The sequence below is a fragment of the Lepidochelys kempii genome, chromosome 9 (genome assembly GCF_965140285.1).
Source record: "Lepidochelys kempii isolate rLepKem1 chromosome 9, rLepKem1.hap1, whole genome shotgun sequence".
Lineage (NCBI taxonomy): Eukaryota > Metazoa > Chordata > Testudines > Cheloniidae > Lepidochelys > Lepidochelys kempii.
In genome coordinates this window covers 90,276,075-90,299,300 of record NC_136388.1, presented here as the reverse complement: position 1 = coordinate 90,299,300, position 23,226 = coordinate 90,276,075, and the positions used below count along the sequence as shown (strand labels likewise).

The following is a 23,226-nucleotide window of genomic DNA, read 5'->3' as shown; positions in this document are numbered from 1 at the left end:
GTTAAGCCAATGGGAGAGCTCTCTCCTGTCAACTTCGAGCAGCTGCCTTAGAGAGCTTACAGCTGCACCGCTGTAAGCTCTCTAGCATAGCCTGGCCCTTAGAAGCAGACATGCAACCACAGGTCCCCGGGCAGCAGTGGCAGAGAGGATTTCCAAACAGCCAATGTGGGGGGACACAGTGTCAGCTGTCTCTATGGCTCAGCATACAGCCAATCAGTGGAAGGGCCCAGGCATTGATTGCAAAAGAATCTGCTGACCTGCTAAGCAAACAATGGAGAAAATGCTGAAATAGCCACAGGAGGGACAGAGACAGTTCTGTACCATAAATAAGTCAAGTAACTGAAGTTCATTTGTGGATCAAGGGCCTTGGGCTGAACAGAACATATTTAAGTGCCAGTTCATGCTGGTGTCATTGCTAAGAATAACAGTGTTCCTTGGGAGAGCAGTCTAAAAAACAAGCAGCTGGGATTTATGTGCTGGGTGGATTGACTGTTTGGGCACAGGGGTGTGGAAGGTCTGGCAGTTTGCCAGTATAACATGTATACTTCAGCACACATTATTGTGCCTACATATTAGTCATGTAATGACATAAACAGAATTCACACAACAAGTATTTTTACAGGGAAAACACGTTCTGGCAGAAGGGAAACACAGCCTTTTATCATACAAGTGCAGTATGTACTGATAATTAATTAGAAATTGGCTAGCCCCAGATTCACTAATGCTGAAATAAAGAAGCTGCCCTCTTTCTTCACCCTTGGCATCTCTCACAATTACAGCTTCACTCCAGTGTTACACTCATATAGTGCCTGAGTTCTGCTTTACGTTACTCAGTGTCTTTCTGTTACTGATGTAGCTGCAGTGAAGCCGGGGAAATTACGTCAGGGATGAATAGGCTCATAGCTTTGTGATTAACTACTGCTAACTACATACATTGGCAGGGCAACACGCCCTTCTTCTCAATTGAAATCTGGATATTTACAACCCCAGTTGAGACTTTTAGTCCTCAGAGGTCTGAGAGCATTCAAAAAGGGACATGAGTATTCACACAGTTCTTAGTATCCTTTTGCCCTTCACAAAACACCATATGAAATGGAGTACCTGATAGAACCAACATTCAAAGGAAAAGAATCAGACGTTATGCAGTGGTCAGGATTAACGTCAACCTTTACTCTAACACACAATGGGACCCGTAACACAGCAGTTCTATTATAGCTATATTTTAAGTATAGGCAAATAAAACAGGATGATATTTCAAGTGCCTCTCTCAGCTGTGGGTAAATGCTGAGTTTTAAATAGCAACCACTGTACTCTGACTAGATAGAGAAGGCGCATTAGCATCCCACTAAAAATAACGCTGTGTGTCTAATGCAGCTTTGCGGCCACACTGTAGAAGGTATCTGGAAACACGGGTACTTACCTGTCTTTGCACCAAAAGGAGCAGCTACTTTGTACACTGCCAAACCAGCATTAATGCCAAGTCCGTGATATTAGAGGAACAGCCCCTTTCAGCACCTCACTACACATTCTGTAGAAAATTTTCATAAGTGCTCAGCCCACACCGTTGAGGCCAACGTCAGCCCCCAACAGCTCCCATCGAGAACAGGGGGAATTTTGCCCTCAGCTCTCACTGAGAGCAGTAACATGTGACCATAGCCCATCTCCTTGGCCCTGACCAGCAAAGCCCTTCTATAAGCATCTCATCTTCTCTGTAGGTTTGTGAAGAACCAAGATTGAAGCCACAATCTTCTGCCATGTGCTCTACCACCCAAGTGGATGCATCAGTATGAATGCTGTATGTGTTTCTGTGAACACCGGTGCACAGCTGCCCAGGCTTTGCTGCAGTGGGCCTGACTCAAAGCCTGTTGGAGTCTTCCCATCCAATTCAGCAGGCTTTGGCTCAGGCCCCGAAGTGCATACAGCTTGGAAAGAAAGAGGTGAGACAACAAAGTGCCTGAATGAAGCCAATAAAAATGCTGAGCACATTTGAGGAGACGGGGGAAAATGAAATCGAGAAAAAACACCCAGGTTCCCACTGAGGTGAACAGTTATTCTGTAACTTAATTTTTAGAACAAATGTGGAGTTCAAAAGAGTTTCATTTGCCTTTCCAAAGGTGGCAACTTCTGCTTGAACTTTCTGACTAAAATAAAATCAGTTCAGAATGGAGGAACTGGTTTGGGGGGGAAACAGTGTAGCTTAAGCATTCTCTCAATAATAAATTACTTAGAATAGGCTCAAATTTTCTATGAACTCATTCACACATCTTTAAATGAATATACCATACCGTTTATATATTCAGCAGGGGGAAAAAAATGAGTCTTCCCCAAGATTTTTAACCTTTTGAAAATTAAAGTCTCTGAATGGAAATTGTTTTTACTAGTTACATAGAAACCAAAAAGCCAGATGATGAAAGTGTCAAGGGAGTCAAATTAACCTTTTTTGATTGATGACTAGTTTGCAGAGATAAGAGCATATTTGAAGTTGTGACAACTGCGGTGCTACATAAGCCACCAAGGCTGCAATCAATAGAAGGTGAAAATGAAGTGGTTTTTCTGAAACTTGTTTTCACTGAAATTTGACAGCAAAGGCATTTATTATTCATACAGCTTTGTAAAAGAAATCTGTCTATGGTGGATTGAGAAGTCTGGAGCTTTCGATTCAGTTGTAAACTTAAGACAAATCACCTTACTAAAATGAGTTTTGATTTAATTCTGCGGAATACCGAAATTTAATCTCTCACATCTATAGATGAATCTCTAATATACCCATCACCATTATATCTCAGTGGTTGAACAAATAGGAAGAAGTTCTCTCTTCAGAGGAATATAGTTCATTCTTTCAGGAAAAAATAGGAGCTTTTACAGAAAAGAGCAAGCCACACGAATAATTCAGATGGTAACAGTACATGGTTTTTTAAATGCACCTTCTTCTATCTTCATAAACATGCAACTTCTTTGCATAAGTAGTCTCATAATTGTTTAAATATTCAGAATATTGTAAGTGGTTAGAATTTTTCTTCTCAATATCTGAATTGTGGCTTTAGCACCAAACTTTGAAATCAAAGCTTTTCAAGAAGTGTGCCTTTCTACACATCTGCTGCAGACATCTTGGATGGGATTTTCAACTGTGTTCAACACTGGCCTAATAGTGCTCCCATTACTTTAATGGAAATAGTTCAGTGTTGAGGGCTTTTGAATAACTTTGGGAGATGTAACAAGAGATTGTTATCTTATTGAATGTTGTATTACACAGATTTCTTCAATTTAAAGGTCTGGCCATATCCAGGTGCTCCCCTCATAGGCCGGTGTTATGCATTGTGTATTACAGATACATACCATTATGGCGGGTTTCAGAGTAGCAGCCGTGTTAGTCTGTATCCACAAAAAGAACAGGACTTTTGAGACTAACAAGCGAGCCTCTGACAGTGTGGCTGATGTGATTAGGCCCGATGATGGTGTCCCCTGAATAGATATGTGGACACAGCTCGTTCACCTGCACATCTACCAATGTGATATATGCCATCATGTGCCAACAATGCCCCTCTGCCATGTACATTGGCCAAACTGGACAGTCTCTACATAAAAGAATAAATGGACACAAATCAGACGTCAGGAATTATAACATTCAAAAACCAGTTGGAGAACACTTCAATCTCTCTGGTCACTTGATTACAGACCTAAAAGTCACAATATTACAACAAAAAAACTTCAAAAACAGACTCCAACGATAGACTGCTGAATTGGAATTAATTTGCAAACTGGACACCATTAAATTAGGCTTGAATAAAGACTGGGAGTGGATGTGTCATTACACAAAGTAAAACTATTTCCCCATGTTTATTTTTCCCCCCTATTGTTCTTCACACGTTCTTGTCAACTGCTGGAAATGGCCCATCTTGATTATCATTACAAAGGGTTTTTTGTTTGGTTGGGTTTTTTTTCCCTCTCCTGCTGGTAATAGCTCACCTTAACTGATCACTCTCATTGTAGTGAGTATGGTGACACCCATTGTTTCATGTTCTCTCTCTATATAAATATCTTCTACTATATGTTCCATTCTATGCATCCGATGAAGTGGGCTGTAGCCCACAAAAGCTTATGCTCAAATAAATTTGTTAGTCTCTAAGGTGCCACAAGTACTCCTTTTCTTTATACCATTATAGGTTTATTACTTTAGCATGGACCATACTTTTGCCCAGCAGTCCAACTGCATGAGTTTCCTGGGCCAAACCCTGTGTCTCACTTTCATGCCACTATAGTTAGGATTGGCAATATCCCTATTTTTCAAAGTTTCTGAAACTTTACCTAGGGATAGAGGAGGAAAACAAGAACATTCCAAAAAAGAAATGAGATGGCTAGAGTTTTTCCCCCTCATCTGATATTCCAAGACTTCCAGTTTTGGGGAAGAGTCAAAAATCTCATGAAAACAGTCCACACAATTTCATTGCCATCCAATCCTCATCAAAACTATCCCAACCACAGTCTCAACAAGATCTGGTTCCAAAAGAGTTTCTTCAAAGCCTCTCTTCACCCATGGCAGACAGCAACATCCTGTCTGTGTTTGTAATTATTTTGGTTCAGCTGTAAACTTTTATTTACCTTGAAAAACACTAAGTGGTTGTAGCATTAATTATTTTCAAAAGGAAGCTCGATACAACTGATGGTCAGAAGTGATGTGTGTGTGTGCAGAGAGAAAAAACAGATCTAATTGGTGATCTAGGGACCTTATTAAAATTTATTCTTCTTGAAAGTTCCTTGCCGTGTTGTTCTAGCCATGTTGGTCCCAGGATATTAAAGATATAAAACGCACAAGAAGATATTGCCAGATTGGATTTGGTTGCATCCCAGTTTCAGCCATCACGCAAGGTTTTGTTCTCCTTTTATGTCCTTTAGCTGCCTGGCAACCTGAAAACTCCATGTCTGATCTTTCCCTATGCCCACTTTACAGTATAGATTTATTCAGAAAAATGACTAAGTAAAAAGAACATGGTAGGCTTTATGGTTTTTATGTTTCATTGACTCCAGATCAAACATACTCAGCTTACCTGTACAAGATTTTTTTTTCTGTCAACCCTGCAAACAGCCTGAGTCAAGCTAGGTTCCTTCCTTATCATTCACCACAGCCACTAATGAAGATTGTGTAAGCCATATTATGGCCCTAACAACAGTTCTGAAACCCCACTGATTGTGCCCTCAGTGATACATGGGAAACTCCAAGAGCTGGCTAAAACTTTTTCATCAAAACTTTTTTTTCTGTAGAAAAAATAAACAGTATGAGATCATGTAATTAAAGACCATATCCAAATGCATATGGGGGACAAATTCTGGAATTTACTAATGTTTGTGGTGCTTGACTTTTCAACTTAAGTGTTTTGGATGTAATTTTCTAAGTGTTTAAAAGCTTAAAAATTTGCAAGGGGGATGGGGAAGACAAAACAAAAACACACAAATGTCATGTTAATCCCCCATGCAGGTCATCAGCAGAGTTGGGATTTTTAGTTTCACATCATAGTCCTCTACCACCTGAGCTAACTGAGTAACTGGTAACAGTAGAAAGCTGTTATCTTCTACATGGCCTTACTACTACTAGAGGTGGATGGAGACATTTACTTTGCAGGTGGGTTTCACAGCTATTTAACAGACAGGAATAATAGGATCCGTGGGGCTCTAGTGGTTACACAGCCTTCTGCCCCTCCATGCCCCCTTCTGTTCTGATCCACCCTCCCCATGACCTCTCTCCACAACACCTATCCACCCTCATCCCCGACTCTTGCTCCTCTTCTTTACCATGTTCGTATTTCCCTCTCCCACCCCATCCCAGCTCCTGCTCCCAACCCCCCTTCCTCCTCTTTGTTCCTGGACATGTCCCCCTGCCCTACATCTCTTACACACACACACACACAGAGTGACATTCTGTACCTCAAAATAGCACCCTAGAACCCCCCATATTCACCAGTCTCATAATGATATTTTATACAAACGTATGCCTTATGAGGTATGCTTTTAAAAATCTGGATCTGTTGAACATTAATATCCTGTTGGATTGTACATACTATGCTGGTATGTGAAGTTATGAAGTATTACTGTATGTGCTACTGAAATATGTTGTGAGGTTGGGAACGCCCATGAGCCAGCCTTTCTGTTACAACAAAGGAGGACCAGACGGTTTTTATGTCCATCAAGAAAAAAAATCCACTGTCTCAGAGACTCCTTAGAGACACGTACACAATGGAAATTGCTTGACCAATAGGGACTGCCAGAACCCCAGGTCACAGGAAGGAACTTTGTAACAGCTGGAAGAAGGCGTAAAAAGAGACAGTGACATCAACACTTGGTCTCTCTCTCCCCCACATCCCTCCATCTCAACACCTGGAAGCATGACTGGAAGACACAGGCTTTGAACTGGGGAAATCTGGTCCCAGGCTGGAAGAGTATCTAGTCTGTGTATTGAGGAACTGTAACCTGCTTGTACCATCTGTTAAGGTTAGACATTGTTTGATTCAAATCTTGCTTAGTCTGTCTAATTTAGAATTCAGGCTGCATTTCTATTTTTGCTTCTTTGGTAACCAACTCTGATTCCTATGCCTGCTACTTATAATTACTTAAAAATCTACCTTTCAACAGTTAATAAATCTATTTGATATATTACCTAAAACTGTGTGTTTTGGTTGAAGTGCTTGGGGGAATCTCAGCTCAGATTACAAAGGCTGGTCCACTTTCCTATGAAGAAGTGATGAAGTTATTAATGAGTTTGTACAGTCCAAGGGAACCTTGAGTAGTGCAAGGCAGTATATTTCTGTCATGCAAGGCTGGAGGGCTCAGGGGGAATTGGCTGGAGTTTCTTTATTGATGATTCATGAGTGACTGGGAGATGGGTGTTGTCCTGCCTGTGAATGTCTGTGTAAATGCAGTGCCTGTCAGAGGCTCTTGGCTTGACATCAGCACCACCGAGTGAGAGGCAAGGGCTCAGCAGTCCCAGAGTCTAGGTTACACCCAGGGAACGTCATATCACACACACACACACACACACACCAGTCCCAGCAGGGGAGCATGGAGAATGCAGGAGTGACTGACACTCTCTTGCCCTGCTCTCAGTTCCTGTGCCTAGCACCCAAGGTTCTGTTCAGCCCAGGTCGGGATCATGCTCAGCTGCTCTACACTCTGGTCAGCATGCTGGAGCCATGAGGGACTGGAGCATGCTCAGTGCAAATGGAATTGCTGGAGAATTTAGCTGCCAAACTCAAACAAGTTTCTACCAAGCATGTGGAAACTGACATTTTTCAGAGGTTCACGATTCACTCAAATTTCGGCTGTTTTTCTACAGGAACAGGAAAAAGGCACATCCCTGATACCAGGGCAACCCCTTGGGCTAACTTCAAATCCAAACCCTGCTCCAGATCATAAGGTGCTATGGCCCTTTAATTAAATGATTGTAAGAATTTCTTTTAATCTGAACAACACATGTAGTTTTCCCTAATCTTGCTCTTAAAAACAGATGAACCATTTTAGCTGAAACTTTCCTCCATCCCCATGAATATTTCAGCCAGCCTGAGGCCAGACACCCAGCATGGAAAATTTCAGCCTGAATTGTTTCAGTTTGGCAATGTAATAGTGTCTTATAATGGAAAGTATTGGGCACCTTCACTGTAGGGAACACAACCTGCACCACCTTTGTTTTTAAAAGCCAAACAAAATAACCCCCCCAAACATATAACTCTTGTACTTTCAGCCACGTGGCTTACATGCAAATGTTTCTGCAACTCCATCCCTGGCTCTTGTTGAGAAACTCTCTAAAACCATTTAGCCACAGGCACCAACTTCCCCTGTTCCCTGGCAGCGTGCTCAACCCCTGCTCCTCCCCCAGGTTCTGCTCCACCCCTTTCCCCAAGCTCCCACCCCGCCCCTTCCTGTCCCCACCCTCCCCCTTCCCACCCCATTCCACTCCCTGCCCTGCTTCTTCCTGCTCCCACTGCTCCCGCCCCACCCCAGTGCCTCCTGCATGCCACTGAACAGCTGATCACGGCAGGCAGGAGCGGAGCAGCAGGGCCCACTGGCAGGTGGGAAGGCGAGATGATCCGCGGGGCTGCTGGTGAGTGCTGAGCACCCCCTAGGCAGCTGGCACCTATGCATTTAGCGGACTAGAGCTTCCAGAGTTTATGCAAACGCCCTTGTTCTCCTTTTGCACGTTTAAGATTTTTTAAATGATAATTCATAAGCCAAGGTACATTTCCCATCCAGTCCTAGTGAACAGCGAGATGAATGACATAGCAAAGAACTCTTACCATTCCCCTGCTTCAGGGCCCTTCGAGAGTACTTTGGCAACTATTTCACACTCTCTCAGGTTTTCTTCCCTGAAATCTCCCTAACCACTTCATTCCATTTTCTTCAATGTCACTTGTATCTGCCTCTCTCATTTCACCAGCTTTCCATTCCTCTCTCCTCTTCTCTGTTCTTGACCTAATGCAATCACAAACTGAGACGCATCAGATGCTGTCTTTTTGTCTGAATTTCTGATGCCGAGGCTGCCAGACGTAGGATATCTTCATTCTCACACGTGACATCTTATGTTCTTGTCAGTCACTGGTAACAATTCAGTGGTCTTTTCACAGAGTTCATTTACAATCTCAAACAATTCCCAGCCTTTGTCCCTTTCACTTTTGATGTGTGCTGTTCCCAGAACTCTCCTGGTCTTGCCTGCATGTCCCAACTCACCTATAGCATCTTTGTCTTCTCTTCTTTTAAACTATTCTAGCATATTTAACATGTCAGATGTTAGCCACCCTCTTTGATTTGGGCTGAGAGAACCTCACCATCTCTTACTTGAGATAACACCCCTTTGTAGATATCTCAGCATTCCTTATCTTTCTCATAACTAGCACTACAATGGGAATCAAGAAAAATAGCTTGCTGACTGCTTGAGGTGCTCCAACAGTTTCATGCATAAAATCTGGCAATTTTTATACATTTTCACTGTATCCATTAAAAAAGCAAAGGGACATAAAATTTGCAAAAAATAGCTGGCTTGCTTCTTATTTCTGAGAGCAGCATGGATATTTCACCAGTAAAACATTTCTGCTCTGGACAAAAAGCAGAGGATGGAAAGGTAAATTTTATTCATTTTGATTATAGTCAGACACAGCGCTGATCACAACAAGAAAAAAATGTGTTCCAAAATATTTTGCAAAAAAAAATGTAATTTTTTTCCAATCAATTTATTTTCCAACCAGCTGGTTCCCTCTATACAAATAGCTATTTTACATGGAGAACCCTGAGGAGAATAAACTTCTGTAGTAAGTCAGAGATGCTAAGCAACCTCCTTTTTTAAAGCAAATTGGAGGGTGGAAGGCGGTTAAGTAATCATAAGAAAGAAACTGGCTTTGGGGTGGCCATTAGATGGGGAGCCTTTCACCTCTTCCTCAGCATTTCAAATCCAGCCCAAGTAGCTAAAAGTTATTACCATCCAATGACTGTTTGGTGTCCCAGGGGAAGAAAGTTCCATGATCTTAATGAGAATGTTTATTAAACTCCTCTCTAGCTATTGGCTGGGACTGGTCAAAATATTTCCATTGAAACTTTTTAACTGAAAAATAGGATTTTTGACTCAACAAAAGTTGTCATATAAAGCCTCTGGTTTCCTCAAAAAAACATTTTTCATCAGCAAATCATCTCTCTCTCTCTCCCCACCCCTAATGATTTCTTTTCTGGTTTTCAGTGTTTTGGATGATTCAATGAAGAGCTATTTCATTTTGTCAAAAACAATTTTACATGTTTTTTTGTAAACAGAAAAAAATTCCAACCAGCTCTATTATGAGCACTAACTTACACATCCAGCAGGACTGAATGGGCCTTATTGAAGGGACACTGAATGCCCGGAGCTCAGGACTGAATAGACAGAGACTGAATCCACCACGAGTGAGACTGATCCAATACTTCCCACAAGCATTATATTTTAAACAGCAAAGCAAGCAAGCAAGCAAAGGCCTCCTCTAAAAACCCAAGAAAAGGCAAAGGAGGCAGAGAGAGATGATCAGGATGAAGTTCAAGAGGGACTGAAGGCAAAGAAGAAAACAAGTAGCACCCAGCAACCCTTGAATTATGTGTACAGCTTCTTACTACTCTAGGCAGAGAGCTAGGGGAGATAGCTGTAGGAGTTAACCCTGAGGGGGTCAGATTTAGCAGTGGTTAAAAAAAGTGGAGGACAAGACAGCTGCAAGAGTTATGGCTTCCGGGGTCTAAGCAAACCCCCATGACTGGAATATTTCTGGAACATATGCAGCAAAGCCCAGTGGAGGAGAAAGAATGGTGACCAAGTCTTCAGAGTATGTGTTAGCAACAGAGGGAGAAAAGGCAGGAGGAGTCAGCTCAATTTAAATTTGGAGCCACTGTGAATAGAAAAAAGAAAAGGAGTACTTGTGGCACCTTAGAGACTAACCAATTTATTAGAGCATAAGCTTTTGTGAGCTACAGCTCACTTCATCAGATGCATATCGTGGAAACTGCAGCAGACTTTATATATACACAGAGAATATGAACCAATACCTCCTCCCACTCCACTGTCCTGCTGGTAATAGCTTATCTAAAGTGATCATCAGGTGGGCCATTTCCAGCACAAATCCAGGTTTTCTCACCCTCCACCTCCCAACACAAATTCACTCTCCTGCTGGTGATAGCCCATCCAAAGTGACAACTCTTTACACAATGTGCATGACAATCAAGTTGGGCTATTTCCTGCTATCACCAGCAGGAGAGTGAATTTGTGGGGGGGGGTGGAGGGTGAGAAAACCTGGATTTGTGCTGGAAATGGCCCACCTGATGATCACTTTAGATAAGCTATTACCAGCAGGACAGTGGGGTGGGAAGAGGTATTGTTTCATATTCTCTGTGTATATATAAAGTCTGCTGCAGTTTCCACGATATGCATCTGATGAAGTGAGCTGTAGCTCACGAAAGCTTATGCTCTAATAAATTGGTTAGTCTCTAAGGTGCCACAAGTACTCCTTTTCTTTTTGCGAATACAGACTAACACGGCTGTTACTCTGAAACCTGTGAATAGAAAGAGCAGCAGCAGCAGCCCCTGCTTAGAGAGTAAGTTATACCCCAGCAGGGTTCAGTGGAGATGGACATGCTGAAGTCCAGGTCTGTTGCACTAGAGAAACTGCACCTGAACCTGACTTAGGAACTGAAGAAGGGACAGCAGAAGGGGCTTGGCAGTCTACAACACATGCCACTGCCAAATAAGGAGCAGAAGCATCTTCCCTAGCTGTGCCTCTGCCAGCAGATGACATCATTCTGATAGTGAGCCTTTGCCAGGGTCAAACAACGGGTTTTATCCTCCAGTGCAGTTATGGTCAGCCTCCAGCTCCCAGATTCAGAGCTAAAGGAACAGCATGATGTCCAAAGACACCAGGAATGCAATTCGCTCCAGGGAGTCCACCATGGTTGGTAAACCCATCATGGGGAAGGCAGGTTTGCAGTGTGCAAGCCCCTACAATCCCCAGTCAAGCCCACCTTAACAGCAGGAAATACTGGTGCAGGAGGGGACGCGACCAGGGCATACAGATGTTCTGAGAAAGCACATCTCCCATACAGCCTCTGTCCGCTGTACTCCTGGACCAGCAGCCTTAAGTCAAATTAACTCTCTCTCTCTGAGGTGAGTGCCCCATGGCACAGCTACCCCGTTGGTGCAGAGAAGTCCATACTGCCCCTTACCACCAGCAGTGACAGGGACTCAAGCTTCTCGGTGTAAGGTATACCGTAAATGGCATATCAGATTCCCAGCATGATGAGCTACAGAGGCCTGAGGGATTTTCTCAGCTGTGCCCTCACATTGCTGAACGTTGACTCATGCTGTAGGAGCCACAGAATGTAGGGTACTGTACTGTAAGTCAAGTCAGAATAAACTATGGGTTCCTCTAACTTTAACTTCAGAGCCTAAGCTTTAACTTGAGAAAATTCAACTAGATTCTGCACAGAAGCAGCTTAGCTACCATTGTTGGCAATCAATGGTCCCTAAATGCTCAGAAACTGGCAACCGTTCAGTGTGCTGGCAGAGAGGTTCTCTTAATTAAAGATGTCACTTTTCCAGCTAATTGAAGTCTGCCATTTCTCTAGACTACCAATTGCCACAACAGAATATGAATAGGAAATTGACTTCCCTTGCACCTGTTTTTTTGCAAAATACTTCCTCTTTGAGTCATATGTTTCAGCTTAAACGGTTTAGGTCTCTGGTTAGAGGAGACACTACAGTTTCGTACTACCTTCTAAATAAGAAAAACAACAGCGAACACAAAATGTATGAAAAATATGCATTGTTCTTGTTCATAAGCAGATGTTTATCGCCTACACTCAATTAATTGTAATATGTGCCCTGCCCTATACTGATTCCATCAAAGCAACAGTATAGAAATCACCTATAAAGCTATCTACTTATCTGGTCTCTATGACCATAGTATCTGCTCACCTCACAATCCTTAACATCATCATCCTCAATTCCCCTGAGAGGTAGGGAAGTGTTGTTATCCCCTTTTCAGATGGAAAACTGAGTCACAGAGGAGCTAACTGACTTACCCAACATCGGACAAGAAGTCTGCTGTGGAGTTAGGACTTGAACCCAGGTCTCCCAAACTTTAGGCTACTGCCCTAGCCATTGGGAAATCCTTCCTCTGTGGCTCTGAATTAACCTGGAAAGGTCTGATCTTTAATCCCTCCATGACCAGAATTCCTAGGGTCTCAAGCAGGACACTAATGTGGCATGTTGCATTTTTCTGGATAACTAATAGGATGTGACTATGCTAACTTTAGAGCTTTTAATGACAGCTCCAGCAATTTGCACAGCACCTTGTTCAGCAACATTTTAATATAGCCCGAGTTGGAAGGCAACTGAATGGAATCCCAGCAGAGAGCTGTTTTAATCAAAGCAACACACTCCTCCCTCCCAATCTCTTCCTATTTCATGGTCCATTTGTGAATCTTTGTGGAGTGAGACATGCTACATACAGTTAATTAGGACAAAGCAACACTACCCGCTACACATCTCAACTGGTTTCCTTTATTCCAGAATCCTCTAACCAACAACAAGAGGGTCAAAAATGAGAGCTAATCAAAGAATATTCACTGAACACAAAACACCGTGAATTTTGGCATTGACGGGTACTTGTGAACGAGCCCCGCCACTCGAGAACCTGTATGGCATTCAGAAACATCCAAAGATGATCCACAAGCAAACGAATGGCAGCAAATGGCATTCAAGCAAGGAATTCAAGGTTGGTATAATCAAGCAGCAGAACTGATCCGAGTATTGCAGTACTCGTCAAATTTACGTGTCTGCTTTTTGGAGTGGGGACCATCTTTTGGGTGGTGTGTGTGTGTGTGTGTACGTACAGTGGAGTCCTATCCTTGACTGGGGTCTCTTGGTACTACTGCAATACAACTAAATAGTATAATCAACTCAGAGCAGTCAAACACCACCCCCCACCAGAACAATGCAGGGGTGTAATTTCCTCATGGAGTTTGACCCTTCTTAAGCCCTAAGCAGGACAGCTAAATTCAACAATGTGGGAAGAGAAGGGACCACATCAGACTGCACAAAAAGGTTTGTGAAAGGTTTCTTTTGCCCTGTGACAATGAGACATTTGCCCATTTCTATTTAGCAATTCTTCCATTGTGGCTGTCTCCAGCCCCTGCAGGAGAATGTGACCTGCCCGCACCCTATAACTAAGGTCAAGGCAATGCTTGTTTTAAAATAAATTGAATAGCATTAGAATGCATGTTATGCAGAACTAATTTGTGAATTCAGCCTCAGTGTCTTTTTGTCTGAATGATGGTGTTTTTCCAGTTCACTGTTATAATGTCCTTCCATCCGATATGTTCATGTCAGAACTAGCTAGTGCAAGAAATCATAAGATTGTATCTCTCTCTCTATCTCCCCCAGAAAGAACAGGCCCATTTCTATTCAGAACTCTCCCTGTGTGTATATGGGTGGGGGGGGGAGGAGTGATTGATTAGCATTCATCAACTTGCGGATCAGCAAATGAAAAATAGCCAAATAATTACTAGAGAAGAATAAATGCAATAAGACTGTTGTACAAGGTTATGAATCTTTGGACTGCTGCACTGAGAGAGTAAAATGGAGCACAGCTGGGACCAGCCCCAGGCCTTAACAGGCCTTCTAGAGTACTGGGTTCAAAAGTACTGCAATCAGGAGATTGGCTTAGAAATCCTAAGGGCTTTTTTTTTAAAAAAAAATACATTTTGGTTTCTTTTTATTTGCCTTTTGATGTGTGAACCTTCAAGGTTCGCATTTCCAAGCTTTTCTCGAGAGCCATGAGAGCTAGAAACCCACACTTGTTAAAATCTGAGATGCCAGTGTAGTAACGCGATTCTAGGAGCTGGAACATTAAAAAAAAAAAAGTCACCAAATGTCCCCAGACATGCAGTAAAAATCAGGAGAGCTGGCAACAGTGAATACATCTACAAAAGGAAGACAACACATAGTATTCAAATGAAAGCAGGAATCATAGCTTCAGTTCAGCTCTCCAATCACCTGTCATTCCATCGTAACACAGGAGGAGAATGAAGAGGTTAACCTCTCAGAAACAATCACTTTGCAAATGGTCCAACAACCTTCATAGAATATTAGGGTTGGAAGGGACCTCAAGAAGTTATCCAGTCCCCTGCTCAAAGCAGGACCAACCCCCAACTAAATCATCAACTTTCATCTCTCTCTCTCTCTCTCACACCCCCCTTTAATTCAAGTGTAATCTAATCAATACCCAATACATATTTTATGTCTTAAGCTATGTGCACAACAATGCATAATCATCTCTCGCTGGGGAAACTTTCAGTGCTATCACCCCGTCCATTTACCTAATCCCTAATGCTTGCACAAACTGAAGAGAAGACAACATTTGGTATCCTTTACAGCAGTGGTTCTCAACCTATTAACCATGGTGGTCCGCATATGCAACTCTGTGTGCGTTATGTGGGCTGCATCCACACAATATATATATATATATATTACCTGTATGGCCCTGAGGAGGTCACATGGGCTGTAGCTGTGTGCTGACTGGGCCGCAAGCAGCCCGCAGGCCCTGGGTTGAGAATCCCTGCTTTAGAGAAAGAGCTGCATGTATCTTCCCTTTCATCAACACATCGCAACTCCTTTGTACTGGAAAGCATTAGCCTGTTTCTTCCATAAAGTTTGTTTCCATATAAATCTACATTTCAGATAGTGATGTATCCAAATACGCACAACAACATAATGCTAACCAGGACTCAGGCCATTATACATTACGGACAAGGTGGTGCTTAGTCAAGACTTGGATGAAAGACTGGTGCTGGTGATCAGTAAATGGCTCTTTTCCCACCAAATCAGTATTGGAGCAATGCCCTAGTATGGTAGTTAGAGGATATTGTGATGATGGAGGCACCAACTGACTAGTAAGACATAAAACCAAAGCACTTATGTAATTCTTCCCCTTAACTTGTTTCCCTGGGGAAGGTAGGTTCTAGGAAATCAGACACAACCACAAGACGAACACAGGCAAATGTAATTTGTCACCTCATGAGACAAGAGTAATAGAATGGGAAAGACGAATGTCTGAGCTGTCCAGCACAATTTGATTCAGGAAAAAAAGGACACTGAAACACCTATTTTGTGATCGTGTGCAGTTGTGATCACTGCAGATCCCATGGCATTTCTCAGCAGTACGGTTATGGAATTTGAATGTCCTAGCCAAATTCACAACACGGGTAACTAGATTCTGGCAACCTACAATTCTTCCTTTATCTTTAGTTAAGCAAACTATTCTTCATTCTCCCCATTGCCCACACACAGCCTCACAAAAAACCCTGAGGTGTATGGTAATGTAGCTGGAAAAGAATACTCCCACTCAACAATAATTAGCAGCTGGATCATGTTTTCATCTTCAAGATGATTTACAAACATTAGCCTATTGATCAGGACTGAAATGCTGTCGTTTCAGTGGATTTCAGTCTCTGGCAGACCGCTCCCTGCAGTCTCTTTCCTCAGGGCCATATGACTGGGGAAAAGGGAGCTGTTGCATGGGTCCTACTTCCCCAGAGAGAAATCTTCTCAGCACAGTTCTAGGTACAGAAATTGCTGGATTGGGGAAAAGATAGACCCAGCTGGGCCCCTTCTTACCACATGTGGCCTAGTACACCAGCCCCCAGATTCACAAATTTATACCAGACCTGCACTCTTCATTAGCAGTGGGGGCTGACTTTCTGTGATGGGTCAAGTAATCCGTGCGCACATTGTGGAGTGATTTGGTACTTGTCAGGGATAGTGTATCAAAGCCAAGAAAAATATTACAACAGGAAAGTAGTAAAAGCAAATCTGCCCCAAGCCCACTAGGGCAGTTTCAATGGATTTGGCTTGCCACAGGGAGGCCAATGCATTGCAATGTAGAACTCCTTGCCCCTTTCGGCAGTTCTCATGGCACAGAAGTTCAGTGGTGTCTGCACTTCTGAAACATGCAGCCAGAAGACACCCATTAAAAAGGCAAGTCCTTGTCTCATTCCTTAGGATCTCTTAAGTGCCCATCAATTCTTACCTCTCTCACTCTTCTCTGCTCCAAGGACTACATGCTAGACAAGCAAAGGGACTGGCCAAAGAGCAGCCTTGAAGCTACCGAAACTAAATGCAGTGGGTCCTCCTGATATTATGACTGATTTACCTCTTATTCAGCATTTAGAGTTTGAGGAGACTTTTGACATTAATTACAGAGACACACTAGAGAGGCGAGAATAAAAAACCCACCATGGTGCATTAGTACAGACATCTTAACATTCAACTCTGTTGATTCAGTGGGTGGGTGGGGGGGGGGCAGGGGTGTATTTACAGAGGAAGAAAAGGAAAAACAATGAAAGGAAACTTGTTTGTGGGGGAATCTATAACTTGCCTTCTCACATAGACTTGCTTTACTGCACACTTAACAGCTACCCATACATACAGATACATGGAGTGAGCAGAGTCATCATCTTATTTCTCTTAAAATTACTCTTGTGGGTTGTTGTTGTTTTTCTTACATATAAAAGAGGCTCTTGTCATGGACAATGACTACTCAAACTCCTAGTCTTTGTGGGTGGCACATCCTCCAAGCAACTCATGCACTTGCTAGAAGGAGTTTTTCTCTTACAGATTCTGCATTCCTTTCTGCAGGTAGAAATGTTCTGCAATGTACAGCATAAACAAAGAGAGACATAGTTATAGTTGAGTGAAATTTTCCAACTGAAACTTTGGTGGGGGGGGCTGGAAAAAGAAAAAACAACACCTTTGGGTCAACCAAAGCATTTCACAAATTTTTGAAAACTTCGTGGCAAAAATGTTGCCACGTTGTTTCAGTCCAAAAAAACAGAAGAAAATTGAAAGGTTTCCTTTCAATATTTTAAGAACAAAATGTAGCAATTTTCTGATTTGAAATTACTTTGTGTCAAATTTTATTTTTAAAAAAATTTTAAAAAAATCTTATAGCTGAAAGTTTAAACAAAAATGGTTGGGTCAAACAAAACATTTCATTTAGTCCAAAGGGAATTATTTTATTTTACTTGCTGGAAAATTGCCAGCAAACCAAAAAGTCAGTTATTCACACAACTCTAGACATAACCATGATGTTCCCTCCCTGTTGGTCACGCTGGAGAACCACAGGTAGTGCAAACTAGTAGATAGGGTAACAGATTAGGACTTAGGAGACTGAATTCTGTTACTAGCTCTGCCATTGCCTGACTGTGTGACCTTGGGCAAGTCACTTCACTCTGCTTCCCCTTCCATCCTTTGTTATGTATATTAAGCTTTAAGCTCTTTGATGCGGGGACTGTCCTCTTGCTCCGTGTTTACACAGTGCCTAGCACAATAGATCCCCAGTCGTGACTGTAGCCTCTCAGCACCACTGAAATACAAGTAGTAAATAATTGCTCATTGCTTATTAAATGAATTAATACAAAGTTTAAGTGATGCTATTGCTTCTGGCCCACCTTCTCAAGTGCATGTATTTTACATGCCACCGTAAACGTAGACATGCCTTTAGTGACAATGAATGATACTGTATATTAGTTAGAGTCATTCAAATCATTCTTCATTCTTGTGGAGGACTTCCCTTCTTCTCTGTATTTTTAGTGCTATGTGATAATAGGAAGCCCAATCTGAAATACTGGATCTGTATAAAAACTTTCCTAATGTTGGGGTGTTTCAATGTTTGGGGGAATTTTCTAAAGTGCCCAAGTGACTTAGGAGCCTAGTTACCATTTTCTAAAACATGTAGGAGCTTAAATCACTTGGTCATTTTTGAACATTTTACTCCAGGCTTCCAGTTCAGCTCACTGGTTTTGAGTCTACCTGAAACAATTTTTTTTTAGAATTGCCTGTGAACTTAATCAGTTATTTACACCTTTAGTCAGAAGGTTTACTAGCCAACCCAGTAGACTGAAAGGGGACATGACAACAGTTTGCAAGTACACAAAAGGTTGCTACAAGGAGGCAGGTGAAAAATTGTTCTCCTTAACTTCTGAGCACAAGACAAGAAGCAATGGGCTAAAACTGCAGCAAGGGAGGTTTAGGTTGGACATTAGGAAAAGCTTCCTGTCAGGGTAGTTAAGCACTGGAACAAATTGCTGAGGGAAGTTGTGGAATCTCCATTATTGGAGGCTTTTAAGAATAGGTTAGACAAACACTGGTCAGGAATGGTTTAGTTATTCTTTAGGCGGTGGCTACACGAAAGAAGATGCTGTATATAAGCTCTTTAGTGTAGCCGCTCTAAACTGAAGGGAAAGAGAGCAGCTTAATTACTCCAGCCCCCGTGATCAACAGTAGCAACACTGTCCACACCAGTGCTTAAGTCGGAATAAGGGGGTCACTCAAGGGGGTGACTAATTTACACCCCTAAGGGCCATAATTTATGTCAACTTAAGCTGTAGTGTAGCCGTAGCCCTGCCTTGAGTGCAGGGGATTGGACTTGTAATGAGACGCGCAGACTTGATGAAACTCACAGCCTTCTTGTGTATGCACTTAGCATAACCCGCAGCCATTTTGTATGCTCAGCCACCATAAGCTGGAAACAAAATAAAACTAGAGAGCCAGGGGACTTCAGCCTTGGCATAACTAGACAGATAGTAATGCTGTAGCTGATACTTTTCTATCTGTCTAGCTATGCCAAGGCTGAATTCCCCCGACTCTGGCGTTTAGTTATATTCACAAAGTCATGAGACTGGAGAAAGAATGGACAAGCTAACCTTGAGTTTCTGCAGCTTCTTCCTGATAATAAAAAGTAGAAGGTTTTGCTATTGCAAGTGTATCCCCACTAATGAAGCATAAAGATAAGTAGACCTTGAGAAGTTTTTATAAACTTTGAAAAATACAAAAGATACTGGGTAGGCGGTCTTAGGAATGTGAATCCCTGTATAGTGAGAATGATTGGTCAGTGTTTTTTGCATAGCTATGTTTTAAGTAAAATAACTGGTTAAGGCATAGATAAGAGAAATCCTCATTTTGACTATATAATGAGGGTCAGAAAACAAGTGCATTGGAACTTGATTCCGGGATACAGCTCAAGACCAAAGCTGCTAGGATTTTTAATCCCTATATGACCAGGCTGTGCAGAAGCTGGAGCCCAGACAACAAGACCCTGACAGGCCATCGGGAGATGTCTGTCTTATCGGGAGTGGTGAGCAGAAGATGCTTGGCGTGTGTATTTTGTTGATTTGTTGCTAATTGTTAATAAATATTTGTATATGTTTAAGGATATTCACTGTGTGAGGCTCTTTCACTGGGAAAGGCCTCACAGACCCATAAAGCCCTCAGTCCACTGGGAATGGGTTTAGCTCTGAGCTAACGGAGCAGTACAGTTGGGTCCCTTATGCTCTGAATTCCCATGAGGGAGGGTAGGGGTGGAGTCTTAATATGTGCAGGTAACAGACTAGGTGACCTACTGAGGTCCCTTCCAGGCCTAAACGTCTATGATTCAAAAGGGGCATGAACCAAATATAAAATCTGGATCCAGATCAGAACTTCCTCAAAGCTTAAGAGTTCAGTTTTTGTTCAGGCTCATCTCCAGTGGTAACAATGATAAGCTCAAAAGGCCAGACACTCTGAACCCATCTTCTCTGAGGAGTATGAATATAACATTTCCAGTAGGGGGAGCCAGTGTTTCCTGCAGCTAAAGTGGGTCATTTAATCCTTTAACTTCTAAGCTGTTCTGCAAACTCTAAGGCCTGGTCTTCAGAGGTGCCGAACAATTACTGCAATCACAGAGGATTTTTACAAACAGTTAATTTGCTAGTTGTAATTTCATTAGCACAGAAATTCTCATCCTGATCACATTATTGGACATTTCCTTTAATCATTCAAAATTTTGAGTGTTCCATAGAACGTAACAGCCCTAATATAAGGATTCCAGAACACTGGTGTATCATAACATGTCTACACTATTAGAGGCCAAAACAGCTTAGAAATATTGCAGAACAAGGAATATTTGCTATAAATTCATTTTTGCTATAGTCACCCATTTGAATAATCAGCTATAAATAATTTAGAGGGTAAGCGGTAGCACTTACATACAGAACACAACCAAGAATAAGTAAATAAAGTAGTATGAAAATGTAATGGGTACTAATAATCAGCCCTACAGTCATTCTATTAGGTGCACAGTATATTTTAAATAAAAGGTTGTTTCTGTTCTCCTTTCAAATGTAAGTAGATCTTCTGGCAAACATGACAAATGAAAAATGAGTTTTTAAGCTAAACTAGAATAAAAGATTTAATTCAAAAACTGTGATTTAAAGAATAGCAGCAATATAAAGTGCAATCCAAATCCACTGGTGAGTTCTACTTAAAAATGTGACTGGGCACAAATTTCATAATTGCCAAAGTGACTTAGGTGCCTAATTCTCTTGAAAATGAGACCCAGGCCTCATTTTTAAGTGCCAAAAGGTACACCAGATAACAATACAATCTTGAATTTCTGCCATGCTGTTTCTCCTTACCCCCTGTTCAAATGGGAGAGTTAATAGCCAAGACCCGATACACATTGTGATAGACTTAAACGAGGCTTTGACAGAATAGGTGCATAAATCCAATTGCATGAATTGCAACAAAGGATTGAAGGCCAGAGATATGAATGTCAACCTCCTACTCCTGGAAGTAATCCCACTGAAATCTGTAAGACTACTCACTTGATAAGGATTTTCAGGACCAGGTCCCAAGCATTAACATCAACTTTCTTTTTGTCAGAATCTTACTGTTATTTAAGCACTGCTTCCCTGTATTTAGTCACTGAATTACAGTCCAGTAAGGAAGCGCACTGAATCATCACGCATTCAGCAGGATAAAAGTTCTGCATGGTAACAACGGCACCATCCGGGAGTGTCCTTCAGACAGCCATGAAAAATGAACTAGCTTGCAAAGCGCTTATCCTGATGACATGAGTTATCTCACTAAATAGTTCAGTTCAAAGAGGGGGCAACCATAAGAATCTTACAGCAACAAGAGAGACTTTTCAGTTCATTCATAACTCCCAATATAAGCTCTCTTAATCATGATTGTTAGAAGAAAATAATGCAAGCTTCCATATATCAATAGCCTTCACAATACAAAATAACAACTTTCAGAGACAAAAGAACCTGTGAGTCACAGCATAGCAGCTGGAGGTTTGGGGATTTTTTTGGTAATTGTAGATTCGGATTAAATGAATAATCCTTTTTCAATTGTGCTACAGATCAATTTATGGTTACAGAACAGCAATATACAAAATGCTGGTTACTGTAATAATACTTCATTAAATGAATAGGTAGGCTGGTTGCTGAAATCAGAGGAGCATTATTTACCTCTTTTTATTGAATACTGATCTGGATGCTTAACAAATAGAATGCCGCTTAATTAAGCGATTTTATCTAAGAAACTTTGATTCGATAATAAGTAGTAGTTTAAATATCAACTGGTATTTTCTCATTCAATCATTTTCAATTATCATCAACAATAGAATGAGTGTTATTGCAATAAAGATTTCTCAAGGCAGTGGGAAGGACTTTTAATATGTACTCCTACCACCACCATTTTATGGATCAGATTCTAATCTTAATTGTACGTTGTGTATCTGAAATCAGTGCTCTTGATTTGGAACTAGGAATACCATTGCCCTTTTTGAGATACGCTTTTGCAAACACATGCCATTCTGAATCTAGTAATGGTAACTACACTGGTAACACTAGTAAACAGTCTAACTAAAGCTGTAAATAACATTGTTAAATTAATGGGCAATTCTGAAAAAAAATTGTTTCAGGTCCCCTCAACGCCAAAATTTTTCCAACTGAAAAGTCAAAAAGGTTTTGAGTCAAAAGCAATAGGTTATTTGACCTACCCACCCCCCAAAAAAGATTTCATTTTGATTGAGCATTAAAAAATAAAATAAAATTGAAGGAAATTTCTAAATGAAGTCATTTCAAATTGAAAAATAAAAACATTTCGTTTCAAAGATGTCGAAACAAAAAACATTTTGAATTTCAGAATTCCCCGCTGCCCCAAACACAAACTATCATGAATTCCTGAAACATTTTCATGTCACTAAATCTGCATTTTTCATCAAAAAAAGTTTCGGGTGAAAAATTTTGCCCAGCTCTAATGATGACTCTAATCCAGCAGAGCATTTGAGCACATGCCGAACTTTTAAGCACAAGTCATTCAGTTAATCAATGGGGCTATTTACTTGCATAAGTGTATATATTACCTTTGTATGAAGGGGATGCGTACAGGGTATGAAACCCACTGCCCTCACTGGCTTACAGAGCCTGAAGCTCCAGTCCAAGCCCAAACGTCTACACTGCTATTTTTAGCCCCGTAGCATGAGCCTTAGTCAGTTGACCCGGGCTCCGAGACTCGCTGCTCCAAGTATTATTTTTCCCCCCAGGGTAGACATCCCCTATTTCACTGGAGAGAGTACCCACACTTTCCTCGGGATCACTTTATAAAGGTGCCATGAGATTTGATGGACTCAGTACTAGCTCTTTTTTCCACACAGCCTCCAGTTAATGGGACGTGTATTGACTATAGGAGCATATGGATGGTAGGATCATTGCTCAGTTCGGAAGCATAGTAACTGCTATGCCCTGAACAAATATGTCAAGTACACACTGGGTAAATCCCCTAGGAAGTAAGAATTAAGCCAAAACCAAAGTTACTGAAAGGCATGTCCAATACTTCACACTGGTGCTAGTAGA

At 41.6% G+C, this 23,226-nt stretch overlaps 1 protein-coding gene across 6 annotated transcripts in view; it reads right to left on the bottom strand.

Annotated features, from left to right (window-relative positions):
* IL1RAPL2 (interleukin 1 receptor accessory protein like 2) overlaps positions 1-23,226 on the bottom strand; it is a 550,497-nt gene that overhangs the window by 425,348 nt on the left and 101,923 nt on the right. Inside the window, exon 1 of one of the 6 annotated variants that reach the window (XM_073358330.2) lies at positions 3,337-3,404. The exons of the other annotated variants lie outside the window; for them this stretch is intronic. The gene's annotated coding sequence lies outside the window, so the exon portion shown is untranslated. Of the gene's footprint in view, positions 1-3,336; positions 3,405-23,226 lie in introns of those variants that run through there. 6 annotated transcript variants of the gene reach the window in all.